Raw genomic sequence first — 17,504 nt, forward strand, 5'->3', positions numbered from 1 at the left:
ATGGTTGGTGTTTCTTAATCACTTGTAAATATGCAGAATTATAAGATATTGTAATACCTTCTGCCTTTAAAATTGTGAGTTGTAAGAGGCAGAAAATGGTTAGCATTGCCTATGGAGTGGAAGTGATTTATGTCACACCGTCTAGGACAGCAAGAAACCATTCTGGAACACATGGCTATAATTTGGAATGGCTGCCAGGTGATGTCATAGTTTTCCTTTGGTAACTAGCCCTCAAAGTTGAAAGTCTCCTCTTGAAAACAATAGGTTTGTCTCACAAATGAACAAGTCATAAAATGACCATATATTTTGGGGGGGAGCAGGTAAAAAATGAATTCTAAAGTTAGTGTCAAAAAAAAATCAGAAATATTATTAAAAAGAAGAAAATTGTCAAGGTGGTGATGGGCATAGCCCTTCCAGGTATTAAAACATCATAGAAATTACTCGTTATTAAAGTTGTAAGTTAACACCTGATTTGACAGAACAATAAAAATAGAAATTTCAAGGAAATTAAAAAATGTACATGGTAATTGAATAGATGAAAAATGTAGCATTTGAATTCAGTGGGAAGGAATGTATCATTCAATAAGTGGTGTTGGAACAATTGACTATCAGGACATAAAGAAAAATAAAGCTCATTTCTCCCTTTTTGCAACTTATGCTAAAATCAATTCTAGATGATTTCACAATTAGACTTTAAAAAATGAAATGATACCGTTAGTAGAGAAAACAATGGTATTTTAATATTTTTAGAGTGGGCATTATATCTGTGTGTGTGTGTATAATCTTAAAAGAATCTGAAATGGAAAAAAAAAACCCCAACATTAATGAAGGCAAAAGATAAGTGACTGACGAACACCAGTTTTCTTTACTGTAATAAAGTACCTACAAATGAATAAGAAGAAGGCCAGCTGAAAACTGGACAAACAATATGAACAGAGAGTTCAAAAAGAGGAAATATCAAAGCTCTAAACACATGCAAAGATGCTCAACCTTCATTTACATTTCTTTTATTACTCTTAAGACTACAATATGGTAAAACATCACCTGTTATATTAGCTAAGAAAAAGATTCATAACCATTATACTGGCCGAGGTGTCAGGAGAAAGAACTTCTTATACTGACCGGTGTGAGTGAGACTCAGGATAACCTATGAGAGGAGCAATTTGGCAAAATTTATCAAAATCTAATAAGCAAGAAAGTATTACTTTACCTACCAAGTCCACTTTACATATTTTCCCTGTAGATATGTTGCATTTATGTGAAAAAAATGTACAAATATCAATGTTCATTTCTGTGCTATTTGTAATAGAAAAGAATTAAAAAAACAACCTAGATATTCATAAGTAAGGAACTTCGAACATTTTTATAAAAAGCACTGTGTATCAATAAAACGGGATACTATACAACCATCAAAAATAGTGAAACAGCTTTCCTTGCACTGTGAAGAATAAACCTGAAGGTACCTTGTTCAGTGAAAAATATCAAGGTTTAGAAGAGATTGTCTACTTGCTACCATTGGAGTGAAAATCTAAATGTTTGGTATTCATGAACAGCCTCTGGAAACACAAGAAATGTTGACACCAGTTCTTCTAGGGAGAAAACTAGGGTGACCACTGCAGGAAAGGGAGAGAAACTATTTTTCACTGTGAAGTTCTTTTGAATGTTGTAACTATTTGTACATATTACCAACTCAAAATATAACATAAACCAAATGTACATTGAAAAAAGAATCCATCATAGTCAAGTTTTAAATTTTCCAGGAAAATAAACAGCTTAGTATTTTAAAATTTAGCTACATAAGAGACAACAGGTCAAGGATTAGATAGTGATTACTCCACGTGTTAGGTAAAATCCAGGATCCACTCCCAGTTAATAGTACCCCCCCTCCCCCCCAAAAAAGACACTGATTTGGCATCAAAAATGGGTACTTTGTCATATCTAGTTTCAAAAAACTTATCTGCCTTTCAACTGAAGAATAAACAAAATGAGGCACAACAATTCAAAGAAATACTACACAGCAATAACAAGAAGTGAACTAATGATCATTCAACAGCACGCATGGACTTTAAATCCTTAGGCTAAGAGAAGGAAGGCAGATTTAGAAGACTTCACACTGTATGATTGCATTTATATAACATTCTCCAAAAGGCAAAACTACGGGGATGGAAAACAAAGTCGTGGTTTCCAATGACTAAAGGTGAAAGGGAGGGTTTGACTACAAAGGGGCAGCGTAAGGGAGCTTTCAGGAACTATGTATGTCATTTTCATTTTGGAGACAGTGTGACAAAACTGATTTTAAAGTAGGTCTGGAAGCAAAATAGCTAAAACTAAAAAATAAAAATCTGATCTCCCTGTGCTATGTGGCTGCTTCCCACTGGCTGTCTATTTTACATTTGGTAGTGTATATATGTCCATGACACTCTCTCACTTCATCCCAGCTTCCCCTTCCCCTTCCCTGTGTCCTCAAGTATGTGACCACCTAGAGGGGTGGGATAGGGAGGGTGGGAGGGAGACGCAAGAGAGAGGAGATATGGGGATATATGTATATATGTATAGCTGATTCACTTTGTTATAAAGCAGAAACTAACACACCTTTGTAAAGCAATTATACTCCAATAAAGATGTTTAAAAAAGAAATGAATAAATAAAAATAAATAAAAAATAAAAATCTGAAAGTAAGATCTAGAGCAGGGACTAGCTCTGTGAGATAAAGTATAATGTCAGATACATGTACTGTTGTGACTCTTGTGCAAAGTAAGCACACATATCACAGGTAATTAACCTAGTACAGGGAAAGGTAATATCAAATATGTGCAAGGGCTGCATTAATTTCTAAGTACTGATGAGATACCTTGTTAAATAATCAATTTAGATACTTAGTTGATACCAAATACACTAACAAGTTAAATGTAGAGGAAAAGTAAAAGATACAGAAGTGAATGCTAATGAAATCTCTTACATTCAAAGTTTTTTTCAAAAGGTATAGTGGAGAAGATTACTTTATTTCACATAAAAATTAAACTATTTTTTAAAACAATGGAAGTTAAACAGTAAACTAGGTAAAAACACTTGTAAGAAATGTGATAGAAAAACGCTTAATATCTTTAATATAGAAGCACTTAGTTAAAAATAAAATTGATCAACTTCAGGTTTCTAAAAAATCTAACTGTATGGAACTTAACCCAAGTACCTAGTTTAAGCCCAACCAGACCAAACCAGCCCCAGCTAGTTCTATTCAATTCAAAGGATTCATCAAGATTTGATCTGGGCGTCTCTCCTCCAAGTGGAATTGCTCATTCCCTCCTTTTACCCCCATTCTCTGGCCCCTTCATTACTCTTCTTCCACTGTATGTTTATTCCTCACCCTGGAAATGTATTCCTAGGTCTACTTTACACTCAAATTAAAAATATTTGCTTAATAAATAAAGAAAAACTATTAACTGTCTACTAGTGTAAAGGACATTGAATTACCATCAGATAAACCAGGCTTCAAAGTACCATCTTTTTGTGCCTCCAGTCATTAAACTATACAGATTTTCTAACATGTCATTGAGATTTTGATTTTTTGGTCTTAATCTAGGATTGCTAGAAATTTTTTCAATCCAGTAGATATTCTTTATGACTTTGAGATTCATAGCCCCTTTGTAACCACAAAAGGAATTCTAGTCAGTTCTTTGAATTAGGTACCTGTAGTAATTGCTTTTCTAAGTGGTACTTTTCAGCCTGGAAACAGTACTGAAAGCAAGATACTTTCTCCAGTATCTTTGGAATACAGGGAGTAAAAAGCATTATCAGGTCTCATTCAATTTCCATGGCTTCTTTGGTCCATCCAATGAGAGGATACCATAGAGAAGGAGAAAAAAACAAGTCTGTAATTCCTCTAATTGAGGCTTTTTAGCAATCTGCCTTTTCTCCTGGACCCAGCTCTCAAACTTTATATACAACTCAAAACAGCAAAAATAAAAGAAAAAAATCATTCTACAGCTTAGTTTTTGAAGAAAGATGGTTTCTCCCAAGGAAGTTTCTATAAATAGGTTACCTCTCCTTTATAAGAGAACCACTTATTAAACACTAGTATAAAAATGAAGTACATGGTTTGCTGAAAGTGATGGCCAAATATTTCTACTCCTCTAAAAGCTAGAATAAGTATTGAAGTGAGCAACTGAATCTCAAACAGGAAGGCTTCAAATGTACTAAAGGAATGAAACACTTAACCCAATACAGAATATTAATACTCATCTTATTTAGCAAATAAAGAAGAAACATGGTCCTCCAAGTTTGAGAATGGAGGGAAAACATACATAGAGGAAGAGTTATGGGATTTCCTCTCCTATAGTACTTCCTCTTTCCATCCAAGAAAAAACATTATGACAGTATAACTAAGTGCTACTTACACCTAAAAAGCACTTAGTATTTACCGGGAACATTCCAAGAGTTCAATATATAGGTGTTAACTTATTTAATCCACAGCCACCTCACGATGATAGTACAGAAAGGAACTATGATTATCTCCATTTTGCCGATGAGAAAATTGAGGCACAAAGAGGTTAAGTAACTTGTCCAAGTCACAGATCCAGTAAGTGGCAGAAATTAATCCTGGGATCAATCAGCCCACTTACTATGTGTGAGTCTGAGCAATTTACATAAATTCTGTAAGTCTCAGCCTCCTCATCTGCAAAATGGAACAGTGCCTTTTTCTGAAGGGCACTTTGAGAATAAAATAGAATCATCCATAATGCACTAAGCAAAATGTTTGGCATATAGTAACCCCCCTTTATTCTCCTCATAAAAGAAGTGTTCATTGATAGAACGTAGGGACAAGGAAACAGAGGCATTTCTTGGCTCTATCTTTTCTTCCTCCAGCTTTATTGAGATTTAATTGACATGTAACATGTAAATTTAGCTTAGGTGTTCAAAGTGTCTGTTTGATACATGCATATATTGGTTTGATTACCTCCATAGTGTTAGCTAACACCTCCTCTAACTGTATCTTTTAGGAGATGTTGGTATCAAAAAGTGAAATTGAAGTAATCACATACAAAGAATATCAAGAGAAATACTCCAAAGGCAGACAAGAAACAGAAAGACAAATATTCAGAAATTGGAAATGTTTATATCCTAAAGTTAAAACAGGAAACCCAAAGACAGAAATTATTTTCTTTGCAGAAGCTAAAAGAGTGTAAAATAATTCCACTAAATCCAGAATGAATATGCTTCTGTGCCAAACCTAAGGCAGCAAGGGATTAACAATGTAAACAAAACAGTTTGATAAAAATTTTCTGAATGAACAGGTGACAAAGGTCAAAGGGAGAAGCTCTTCGTGCTATTAATAAAGGACTTCATTAAGCCATCAGAGGAAAAGGGTATAAATATTTATTCAAACGACAGTTCAAATCAATGGAAAGGTTAATGAGTCCATTCTGCTGATGGCATGGGGCACTGTGGCCCCTATGCACGACAAGGACAGAACCTGCAGGAACTTTAGGAAGAGAAAAACCTTTGAAAGGGCTAGAGCTGTGTTCTCAAAGGATTGTAAGTAAAAGACAGTAGGTCAGTTGCTAGTTGTAGAATTAATTGTAAAAACCAACTGGATGTTTGGTGTTCTAACACATTTATTTTATATTCTTTTTGCTTCTTTTACATTTCATAGCCCATTACTTTTTTGTTTTTTTAATCAGGAGACAGGAACAATGGAAAGTAGGGTATAGAATGGAGAGATAATTTAACCTTTATGAGAAAGAAAAGGATATTTGTATTTTTGAACACTGACTTCCATCCAATGAAAGCTTTTGAGATTTAAGTGTTTTAAAATTTACAAAAAGGAACATATTATGCAAAATATTTCTATATGGAATTGTCATAGTTGATAGCTTCTATATTCACTTTATAAGTATTTACTGATCAAATGTATTATTAAGACAGTATTAAGAAATCACACTGGAATAATGGGCTCAATGTTTTAAAATTCAATTCAGTGTATCTATATTAAGCATCTCCTATGTTTAAATGTTAGACATTGGAGGAGATATAAGGATTAAAAAAGGCATAATTCTGCCATCCAGTGGGATAAGGTAAGTAGACAGCAATTGTCACACGAGGCTTTATATCACAAATGGATACCCAGTATAGGAGAAAACAATTCAATGGGATGCAGTGAAATTTAAGAGCAGAGAAGTTGGAAATCAGGAAAATCTACATGAAAAATGTTATATTTACTTTTGAGCAGGATTTCTTTGGGAAATTAGGGTAGAGGGGGATCCTAGGACCTGTGAACTGGAGGTGCAAATATATGCCGAGAAATCATTACAAGAGGTTTGAGGTCATTTGTGTTTTTACAGTTGTTTTACCTAAAATAATGACCCTCTGCATTAACACGACTGTCTTGGTTCTATCAGAAGTGTGACCAGTATTTATGAATTGGGGGTCACCACAGCAAATTTCAGGTAAATATATATCTGGTGCGCTACTCTTTCTAACCCTCCTAGAGAACTGTTGAGGTCCCGCTGAGATACTTAATTAATTGGACAGTATTCTAGAATGAGATGTGTGAAAAAGTTTGGAAATTGAGGGTGGTTTTAACCTAGCTCTAAGAGAGGTATACCTTATACAGTTCATGTACTAGATAATGTCCATCAATGATTATAGTTCATAGATTTCAAAAGTGAAATTATATTTCCAGCCTAGAGAGTGGATGTTGATGAAGTGATTCTTATGATGCAAACAGATGTTACCTATAACGGGAATATCTACCATTTCCTGCCAGAACTTTTGTGGAGCTGCACAAAATCTCTCAGTTAATTCTAGCAACACTTCAGTAAAGAAGGCATTATAAACACCTAATGGAAACATTAGGTTCCTTGACGAAACTGGCAAGAGACTAAATAACTTGCCCATATTCAAAAGTAACAAGAAAGTCAAACCAAGATCCATTAGTCTCCAAGGGAGAAGATGGTTTTCTCTATAGAATATGTTCTCCCGTCAATTAAGTTCACAGAGGAAAAAGATCATCCCAGCCAGGAGGCTCTCAAGTGAGTGGGTGTTGCACTTTTCTTTACCATCATACATGCAGCAAAAAGGAAAAACACTTGTCCTTGGGATGAGAAAAGTGATGGGGCTGTCAAAGGATGTAAACAAATATTAAGTTGTGTCTTTTCAAAATAAATTACAGGAGAAATTGTATCTTACATTCTTTTATCTCTTACATGAATTCATTGGGTTAAAATGATAACCAGTTAAAAAAAGAAAAGATAACCAGTTACTAAAGATGACTAGGTAACTACTTTCCTTAGAGATCTTTCATATTAGGTTAAGAGGCAATAAGCTTAAAAGAATCATGATTTTGGGACTCTGGAACAGGAGACTACCATTTCTGAAAATTAAGAAAAAAATTATGTGAAAACTAAAAGTATACAGTGTTCAATTAGTTATGTGTTATTGTTTATTATTATTATACTACTGTTATTATTTACTTCAACTAGTAAACCTGGAAGTCTGTAAGATGCATCACACATGGTGGGTAGAACTCCAAAGTACAGTCCAGCTGGAAGACAAGCACTATGTGAAATTAGCAGTTCTTATGATGATAACAGAACTCCTATGTCATATCTGTGGTTAGCCTTCTGGCTCTTAAATATTATCCTTAAACTCTCCCTAAGTCCTGACAGACTCATGTGCCACTCACAAATCACACCGTTCCATTCCCATAACCGTGCACACCACACATGCTGTGTATGCACATTGTTCCAACAAAACATTCATGTACTCGGTCAAACAATATACTATTTGCTAATAAAAGGATGAAGCATATGTTTAGAAGCATAACCATTGCCTCTGCATTTGAAAAAGACTCACTATAAATTAAGGAATCTTGCTTCCATTAAGTATTAAATTAAGTATGCTTGCTTCCAAAAAGTAATAGTGTAACTCATTTAATAGAAGTGTATTTCTTAATCATTCCACTTAAAATATCATTCCAGAACACATCCAGTTTTTCCATATAAGATCAGAAAGATGAGAGGATATTTTAAACTTCATCTTTATCATGGCTATCTTCCTTAGTCTTTTCTAATTCTGAGAAGATGAAAGGACTTGAATCTTGAGTTTCACTCTATATCAGGGACATTCAAAGTTGTTAAGTTTTGTTTGTTGATTGTTTATATGTTTGCTTCAGGACCTCTTTACACTCTTAACAATTATTAAAGACTCCAAAGAGCTTTTGCTTACATAGGCTAAATTTATTTATATTTACCATTAAAAAACCCAGAACTTTAGATGTTTCCTTATTAATTTATTTTAAAATACAGACGTAGAAAACAAACTTATGGTTAACAGGGGGTAAGGGGTGGCAGGGATAAATTGGGAGATTGGGACTGACATATACACACTACTATATAAAATAGATAACTAATAAAGACCTACTGTATAGCACAGGGAACTCTACTCAATACTCTGTAATGGCCTATATGGGAAAAGAATCTAAAAAAAGAGTGGATATATGTATATGTATAACTGATTCACTTTGCTGTATACCTGAAACTGATACAACATTGTAAATCAACTATACTCCAATAAAAAATTTTTAAAAATCACATGATACCACAAGTGATATATTTTTATTAAAAAAATTCAAAAACAAAATAAATAAACACAAGAGTGGCTTTGTTTTATATTTGTGCAAATCTCTGTAATTTTGGGCTTAATAGAAGACAGCTGGATTCTAATATCTGCTTCTGCATTCAATCTGTTGCCATATCATACATCACATAGCCTCTGGGAAACTCAACTCTATGCTCATGAGAGAATCAGAGTGAAAAAGGCAAACAATATGCCAGTATTATGAAAATATGTTGACCTTGCAGACCACCAGAAAGGCAAAGAATCTCAGGGACCCCACAGGTCTCTGGACCACCATTTGGTTTAAATACACCACACCATCTTAAAGTGATTGCTCATAAAAAATAGTTTCAATATTTGATTTCTATGCTTTTGTGCTTTGTTAAGAATGCTTGTATTAAAACCCCATTATCTTTTATATCGGTACAATTTTGATTCTTTTGGATGTACCTTTATCAAGACACAGTGGGATCAGCTAAATCGTGCTACCCACCAGTAACCTACTCACTCACATTACACAGGATTGCAATTCTATCCACCACTACAAAGGTCTTATCAATAGTCAAACTGTCTTTGCTTTTTGCAGAGAAGCCTGATAACTATCAACAATTGCTACCTTACTTAGAGTGTGTCTAGTATGTCTATGTCCAGGTAAGTCAGGGAAACTGTGGAGATAGTATAGGGTACATCAGGGTGTTCTCATCAGGAGCAAAAGAACTGGGATGCAGAGAGCCCAACTCCTGTCAATCATTGCTTAAGGGCTGCCCCCAAGTATCTAGGGACTTCCTAGATACTTCTAACTCTCATTATGCATCAGCAAACCAGGCTCCCCCAGCCTGAGGGCAGCCCACATAGAAAGAGAGATGTAGGTGCTGGCTGATGGAAGTCAAGCAAGCACCCTGGGAGGGCTAACATCTGCTCTAGCACCAAACAGCTAGAAATCAACTTAAATTGTTGAGTCTTTTACTTTAGGACATTTCAGTGACAGTACACTATTTGATCAACTTCCGGTCCAAAATAAGTCCCACTCTCAGTTCAAGAGAAAATGACCCTATTTACAGCCCCCTAATCTTGCTACAGAACTGTAATACCTCTTTGGCTGAGAAATATATTTTTGTAAATTCCCTGAAAGTATTTTAATCCTGTGAATAATAAGAAGCACTTAAATCAATACAAATTTAAGCACTTGAATAATAAGAATATACAGTTGATCCTTGAACAACACAGGTTTGAACTGGGCAGGTCCACTTATACTTGGAATTTTTTCAATAGTAAATTGAAATACTGTAGCACTACACAATCCGAGGTTGATTGAATCCATGGATGTAGGACTGCAGATATGGAGGAACTACATATGCAGAGAACAAACTATAAGTTATACAAAGATTTTCAACTGCGAGAAGGGTTAGTGCCCCAACCCTGGGGGTTGCTCAAGGGCCAACTGTATATCGTGTTAACACTTAATAAATATTGATAATTATCTCCCTGAACTTCTACTTATGTCTCAAAACTAAGCTTTCCTATGGGACTCACCTATTCAGAGCTTTAGGGCACTCTTCATTTCATGGGACAGTGAGCCAGAATGGGGCATCATATATGCTTTAGATATAATCACCTAAAACTCAAGGCTGATATCAGTTTTATAACCTCTTTGAGCTCTTCTAAATCCTAATGATTTTTTTTTTAATAACAGCAATTACTGAAAGCAAATATTAGGGTTGAGAGTTAAGAGGTACACATTTACATGACTTTAGATTACAGTGTTATACTTTTCCTGCCACATTTTACGGAAACAATGGTTTGAAATGATATTTGATTTCTTTAGGTCAAAAATAATGTTCTCTATACCTGCACCCCTATGTTCACAGCAGTACCATTCACAATGTCCAAGACATGGAAACAACCTTAATGTCCATTGACAGATGAATGGACAAAGAAGATGTAGTACATATATACAATGGAATACTACTCAGCCATGAAAAAGAATGAAATAATGCCATTTGCAGCAACACGGATGCAACTAGAGATTATCATACTAAGTGAAGTAAGTTAGAAAGAGAAAGACAAATACCATATGATATCACTTATATGTGGAATCTAAAATATGACACAAATGAACCTATCTACAAAATGGAAACAGACTCGTGGATATAGAGGACAGACCTGTGGCTGCCAAGGGGGAGGGGGTTAGGGGAGGGATGGAATGGGAGTTTGGGGTTAGCAGATACAAATTATTATACATAGGATGGATAAACAAAAAGGTCCTACTGTATAGCACAGGGAACTATATCCAATCTCCTGGGATAAGCCATCATGGAAAAGAATATAAAAAAGAATGTATATATGTGTATAATTCAGTTGCTTTCCTGTACAACAGAAATTAACACAACATTGTAAATCAACTATACTTCAATAAAAAACGAAAATGTTCTCTGATACCTTATCACCCATCTCCAAAGACCCTCTTTTCGGATGTTTAACAGTCTTCCGTTCTAATATATCTTTATGAGAAGGTATAAAGAAACTATAAAGTCAATAATTAACAAGATAGTTTTTCCTGTTTAACATACAAGCCACCAAATAATACAAAGAAAGTTAAAAATACGAGAAACTAAGAAATTTCTCCAGAGGCTGTTTATAATGTAATTTAGAAATAGTTTGGATGATATTCAGTTGAAATGAGTTCTATACTAGTCTATTAGTTTTATGTTACTGCTATAACAAATTAACAAAAAACAAGGGAGTATATAATAATACAAATTCACTACTTTATACTACTGTAGGTCAGAAGTTTGACACACATTCCACTGGGATAAAATCATGGTGTCAACAGGGCTGAGTGCCTTCCTGGAGGTTTTAGGGGAGAATCCAATTTCTTGCTTTTTTCATATTCCAGAGGCTAGCTGCCCACATTGCTTCATCTTTAAGGCCAGCAATGGTGGCTCAAGTCCTTCTACTGCATCCCTCTGAGCTCCTGTCCTGTCCCCTCCTCCACTTTTAAGGACCCCTGTGATTACACTGGGCCCACTCAAATAATCCCGAATAATTTCCCTACTTTCAGGTCAGTTTATTAGCAACCTTAATTCCATCTGCAACCTTAATTCCTTTGCCATATTCACAGGGAATGGGGATTAGGACTTAGAGTACTTTGGGGGAGGAGGGGCATGATTCTGCCTATCACAAGTAGATATTGACCCATTTAACAAATAATTATTGGTACTCTTCTGTGACAGGCATTGGGTTAGATGCTTGAAACATGAACACCAAGGTGCAGTCTTTACATTCAAATAGTTTATGAGTTGTTTGAGGAAAAGGGAAAGATAAACATTAAAGTTTTTTCTTAGAAAAATGTACAGTCTAATTGGATAAATATGTCTTTGAAATATATGAATTCTAAAAATAGATCAAAAACATGCCAATATCCTTTGAAAGATTTCTTCTTCTGTAATGAAAAATGACTAAAATAATAAATAAACTAATTGATTCATCATTCATAGGTTTAAAGAGGTAAGAAATCAGAGGAAACAGTTATAAGATAAATGATGGCTGGTTCAGAGCTCTCTTAATGAGCGTTTTCATTTATATTCCTCTTAAAATATTTTCTTAAATTTTGCAGACTTTTCATTCTAAAAGATTAGATCATAAATAGTGAGCTGTGTACATGGCAGGCTTCTTGATAGTTACGAGGAGAGAGTGGCGAGAATTTAATTCAGGCTACTATCCATTTATCCAAAAATTGGTTAGAATGTATTTTTAAATCAATCCTATTAAATGAAACTCTAGATGCGGAAATGCACTAAGCACTTAATTATTCAGAGCTTGGTTTCTATGGCTTGTGTCTTAATTGGTCTTAAGCTACTCAAACCTCTTTGCTTGCTAACAGGACTCATTTGGACAGACACTCATGGTTTAACTACCCATTAGCAATGCTGACAGAAGGCAAAGCCCAACATCATCTTAGGAATAAAATTAAGGCTTTGTAATTTATTCTGTAAGTTTTTTTTTTGGCTGCGCTGTGTGGCATGTGGTATTCTAGTTCCCCAACCAGGGATGGAACCTGGGTGCCCTGCAGTGGAAGTGCAAAGTCCTAACCACTGGACCGCCAGGGAATTCCCTTGTAAGTCTTTTCTGTGAAATCTTCAATGCAGAAATTTTTGAAGACCTGAATGGAGTTATTATTTTACATAAAAATAGATGAGGATGATTCGTGATTCTGGAGATGTATAGAAAACCTCTTCATCCCTCTTCTCAGTTCCATGAAATTTTGATTGCTTAAAAAAAATCAGATTCTGGAGTCAAATGCAGACTCTAGACAAATTCTGCTACTATTCATTGGTGCTTATATATAATTATAGAAAATATATGGCCAGCAAAACATATTGTCCATATCTTATTGATTAAATACTACATATTGTATTATATATCATTATAATAGGAATAATAAGCCAATGCAGTACTTCCTATAGGCAGAGAGAAGTGACTTTGTGCCAAAAGGAATAAAAGCATAGACCAAGAAATTCTCTTTTCTGTTTATTCTCAAGATAGTCACATTTTTATGTGAAAAAAGAAAAAAAAAAAAGTACAGCATAGTAATAGTGCCTAACTAGATCCAGTGGCAAGAAGTTAAGATCTAGACATTATTTCAATATAAATTAGGCAATATTATTTTCTGTGTTGGAAAGCAGAATTCATCATTGTCCCATTCAAGAATGAGTTCTTTAAAGAAATAACAATTTGATTACCAGCATAACACCTTGGAAAGCAGTCCTGGAAAAATGAGGCTTTTTAAAAAGCAACTAGAATCTTTCTCAATCAAATTAAGTTTCTTTTTCTTGTGAATATATAGCTCTCTCTCTCTCTCGGTATATTTAGATACACAAATGTGTTGTAGAGAATTTTTGTCAGAAATTAAGAAAAGACTTAAAGATTTCTCTCAATGTTTTCCTACAAGTTTGTTGATGACACAGAAGGTGGGCATCCCCCATACGCCCTCAGGAATTCCATTAAAAGCAAATATAAGTATGAGGGTTATTCAATTCATGGAATTGTATATCAACTTCAAAGAACATTTACTGAGAATCTACATTGAGCTAAACAACAGCACTTGAAGCAACAACAATAATAAAAACAAATAAAACAACTAAACAAAACCCTGGTTTAGAAAACTCAGAATCAAATACATAAACAAAAAATCACTCTAGCACTCTTCACCCTCCCTAACCTTCTCCTATGAAGATTAGAACTTTAGGGAAGATCAAGGGAAGAGTGAAGTTTAGTGAGGAAATCTACAACCTTGTTGAAAACCCTCGCAACATACTAATCAGAAGGCCCAGTTGTTCAACTAAAGATCATTTCACTTCTATCAACTCCAGATGTTCCCACACTGGACCCATTATCAATGGCCACCGCTCTACCTTTATCCAAGACCAAAATCTCACAAATTCTTTTCTCTGTGTCATGATTTTCTATGCCCGCCCCTCACTTTCACTTTGCTGGCATTATGACTATTTCCTGGGCCCTCATTCTCTCCGCATTTTCATCAACGACCCACCTCTTCATGTCTGCAGTTTTTCTAAGGTCAGCCACGTCACGGTGGCACTTCATCCTCATTGTCTTACACATCTCTTTTGCTAAATTTAAACTCTGACTACCATCTGTCTAGGATCACTAATATTCACCTTTATCATCCTTAATACATGGTTCATAAATGCTACTATAAATTTTTAAAATAAAGTAATGAAAACAATATATTTGGTCAATGAAATTCACTTCACTACTTTAGCTGTATCTCCTTTCTTCCTCTATGGCCAGAAGTTTTAAATCAAAACATAATTCTCTACCACAATTGCTGGATCACCCCCCTTAATTTGAGTTCCCCCAAATCAGAGCCTGGAACAAGATAGTTTAATTGGGAGCTGATGCCAGGAAGCAGAAACATAACAGGAAAGGAAAAGAAAGTCAGGGAAGAAAGAAAAGCCAATAAAAGGTGCCTCACTGAGCTTGTTACCACTGTGGGAAACTCCTAGAATCTGCTGACTCTCATTTCCCATTGATTGAGAGTTGTACTAGGGAGTGATAACTCCCCCAAACTTTGCAGAAAACCCGTATCAGGTTGAGTGAGGTTTTATAGATTTTTAGATTTTATACATTTTCCCTGAATTACAAAAGCAGAGAGATTTGCTGGATGCTTGATGTGGGATGCTTCCCGGATGTACCCCTCTTCCTCTGCTGTGATCACAGGCAGAGGAGGGTTATAGCACAGGACTCAAAACCCATTCCAATCATTTTTAATCTCCTGAAGATGATCCCCTGTACCTTCTGTATCTGGCCTCTCACTACCCAGATTTCAAAATGTAAAAATCTCTGTCTCCTTTCTTCCCTATCTAATTAGTTACCAACTCGCAAACTACCTTCACCGTATCAGGTGTGGCTCCATAGAAAGGCTGAGAAATGATTGGCCAAGAACATAGACTTCACAGCCTCTAAGACTCTATTGGCTATGAAGTGGTCAGTTTGCTCTGTGAAATTCACTAATAATACTCCAGCAGTGTTTCATCACGAAGCAACCAACTATGTGTTTGGTAGATAGAAATAATCTAGAAAGCATCACTAACATTAGAGATGAAGAGCACAACAGAAAGTACCTCCTAAGTATTGCAAAAATCCTCTTATTAACGAGAAATCTAAGCCAACACCCAGTTGGGGATCAAGGTGTGTGCGAAGTTTATTATGCAAATGATGCTTTAGTTTTGCAAAGAGGAAAAACTCAGAGTTAGGCAGTGCCTCTCATGAGTAGAATCAGAGATATATTTTGACTAAACTGTACACAATAATATTTTTCTATTTGCTGCCTTTTACTCAACTATAGTTGCATTTGTGACTTATTGGTACCGCTGAGGAAACACTGCTTGTGAGAGTTGGCAACATTTTCCCTGATAAAAATGTGTCTGTTGCTCAGATATTCAGAATTGAAATCTAAATTTCATTTTAGTACATTGTTGATACTTTACTCTGAGGGAAGTTTTAAATTTATGCAAACAACATTAATTTTTTCCATTTTCTTTAAAAAATTATCAGATTGTAAATATTTTTCCTTGAATGCTCCCCTAAATACACATACACATCCAAAATCCTACACATTTTTTATTTACATAAACATACAATCGTAAAATTATATATCAAAGGATCAGGGACTTCCCTGGTGGCACAGTGGTTAAGAATCTGCCTGCCGGAGCAGGGAACATGGGTTTGAGCCCTGGTCCAGGAAGATCCCACATGCTGCGGAGCAACTAAGCCCATGCGGCACAACTACTGAGCCTGCGCTCTAGAGCCCGCGAGCCACAACTACTGAAGCCCACGCACCTAGAGCCTGTGCTCCTCAACAAGAGAAGCCACTGCAATGAGAAGCCTGCGCACCGCAATGAAGAGTAGCCCCTGCTCACCGCAACTAGAGAAAGCCCACGCGCAGCAACGAAGACCCAACGCAGCCAAAAATGAATTTAAAAAAAAACAAAAAGGATCAAGAAGGCACACAGTTTTATTTTACTGATTAGGAAAACATGATTCCTCTGTCACGTAAGTATTTGTCCAAATTTCTGTTGATCAGAAGATTTGCTAAAATTGAAAAGATCCCCAAATAGGGTGAGGTCTCTCTCAACCCTACCTTACTTCTTGGAGTTCAACTGGGATTAGATATAATTATCCAAAGAGTAATAAAATCATACTAAAAGTGGGTTATTCCATTGTCTTCTGAAAAGACTGCTCCACTGATAAGAACGTGTGCTTACAGGCAAAAGCCTAGTTGAAGAGCAAAACGTGATTTCTTTTTCCTCAAACCAGTCTGAATGTTCTGCTCGTCAATACATGTTCTTAGATGCCGAAGCCTTTCCACGTGGTGCTCCCGGGCTCTTTGAATGTGAACTTTTCTAGTTTACACCCTACAGATCACTGAAATGCCCAGGAACTTACCCTTTCTGCTAGAGGTTTTAAAATGGAACGCTTTGGGGCTGCACAAGTTGCTGTGCAATTTGTTTTGGAACAAAGAAATATCTGGGGTCAGGCAAGCAAGCAACTAATGATGCTTCATTTTGTCCAGAAAACATCAAGATCAATATGTACGACATGCGACATTTATGGAATAGTGTTTTCTTTTCCCTCTAGGGGAGGGAGAAAATACCAGATGATCCCTTTCTGCAGAGCAATGACATGACTGACGCTATTTAACATGTCTTTGGCCGCTGCTTCCCACCTGCTGGTAGCAACACGGCCACATGGTCTTAGTTAATTTCCTGTACCTCACATACCAGAATTCAAATAATTAGATTTTCTTTGATGTATATCTAGCTTCAATGATCCAGGTAGCCAAAATCTGGGGACAATGTTATAATTCAAAGTGAACAGAGCTAGTTCTGGGAGGCTGTAATAGGCATTAACGATCCATGATGTATTCAATAAAATTAAATATGTTATAAACAAATAGGAGGAACTCAGAGAGAGAAAGCCTGACCAATGTCAAAGTTTTGGATTGATGTAGATTTTTATCTTGTTATTCTATAGAAATGACACAGGATGGGATTTGGAAGCTAGATCATCATCTCAGAAAAATAATGAACTTTGCATTTACTTTAAGAGGAACCACTGTCAAGAGTGACAGAACAAAAATGGCACATTTCCCCAAGTCATCTCTAATGGAGACGGAAGGGATGTGAATATGGTACCGATTTCTCTCTGCTTGCTTAGAGGGAGGTTAGAAGCAAGGCTCACTATTTTACACAGCTGTCTTAGGGTCTGAAAGATCTTAGGTCATTTTTGGATCCTTGTGGGTCTCTCGTTCACACAATCTTAAAGCACTGCATTGAAACCATCCATGTGCTGTTCTAAAAACCCACAAA

General features: G+C 35.8%; 1 protein-coding gene across 11 annotated transcripts in view; it reads right to left on the reverse strand.

The window, feature by feature from the left end:
- RBMS3 (RNA binding motif single stranded interacting protein 3) overlaps positions 1-17,504 on the reverse strand; it is a gene marked incomplete at its 3' end in the record, with an annotated part of 720,886 nt that overhangs the window by 198,809 nt on the left and 504,573 nt on the right. The gene's annotated exons all lie outside the window — the stretch shown is intronic.

This window comes from Balaenoptera borealis, assembly GCF_965194805.1.
Source record: "Balaenoptera borealis genome assembly, chromosome: 12".
NCBI lineage: Eukaryota > Metazoa > Chordata > Mammalia > Artiodactyla > Balaenopteridae > Balaenoptera > Balaenoptera borealis.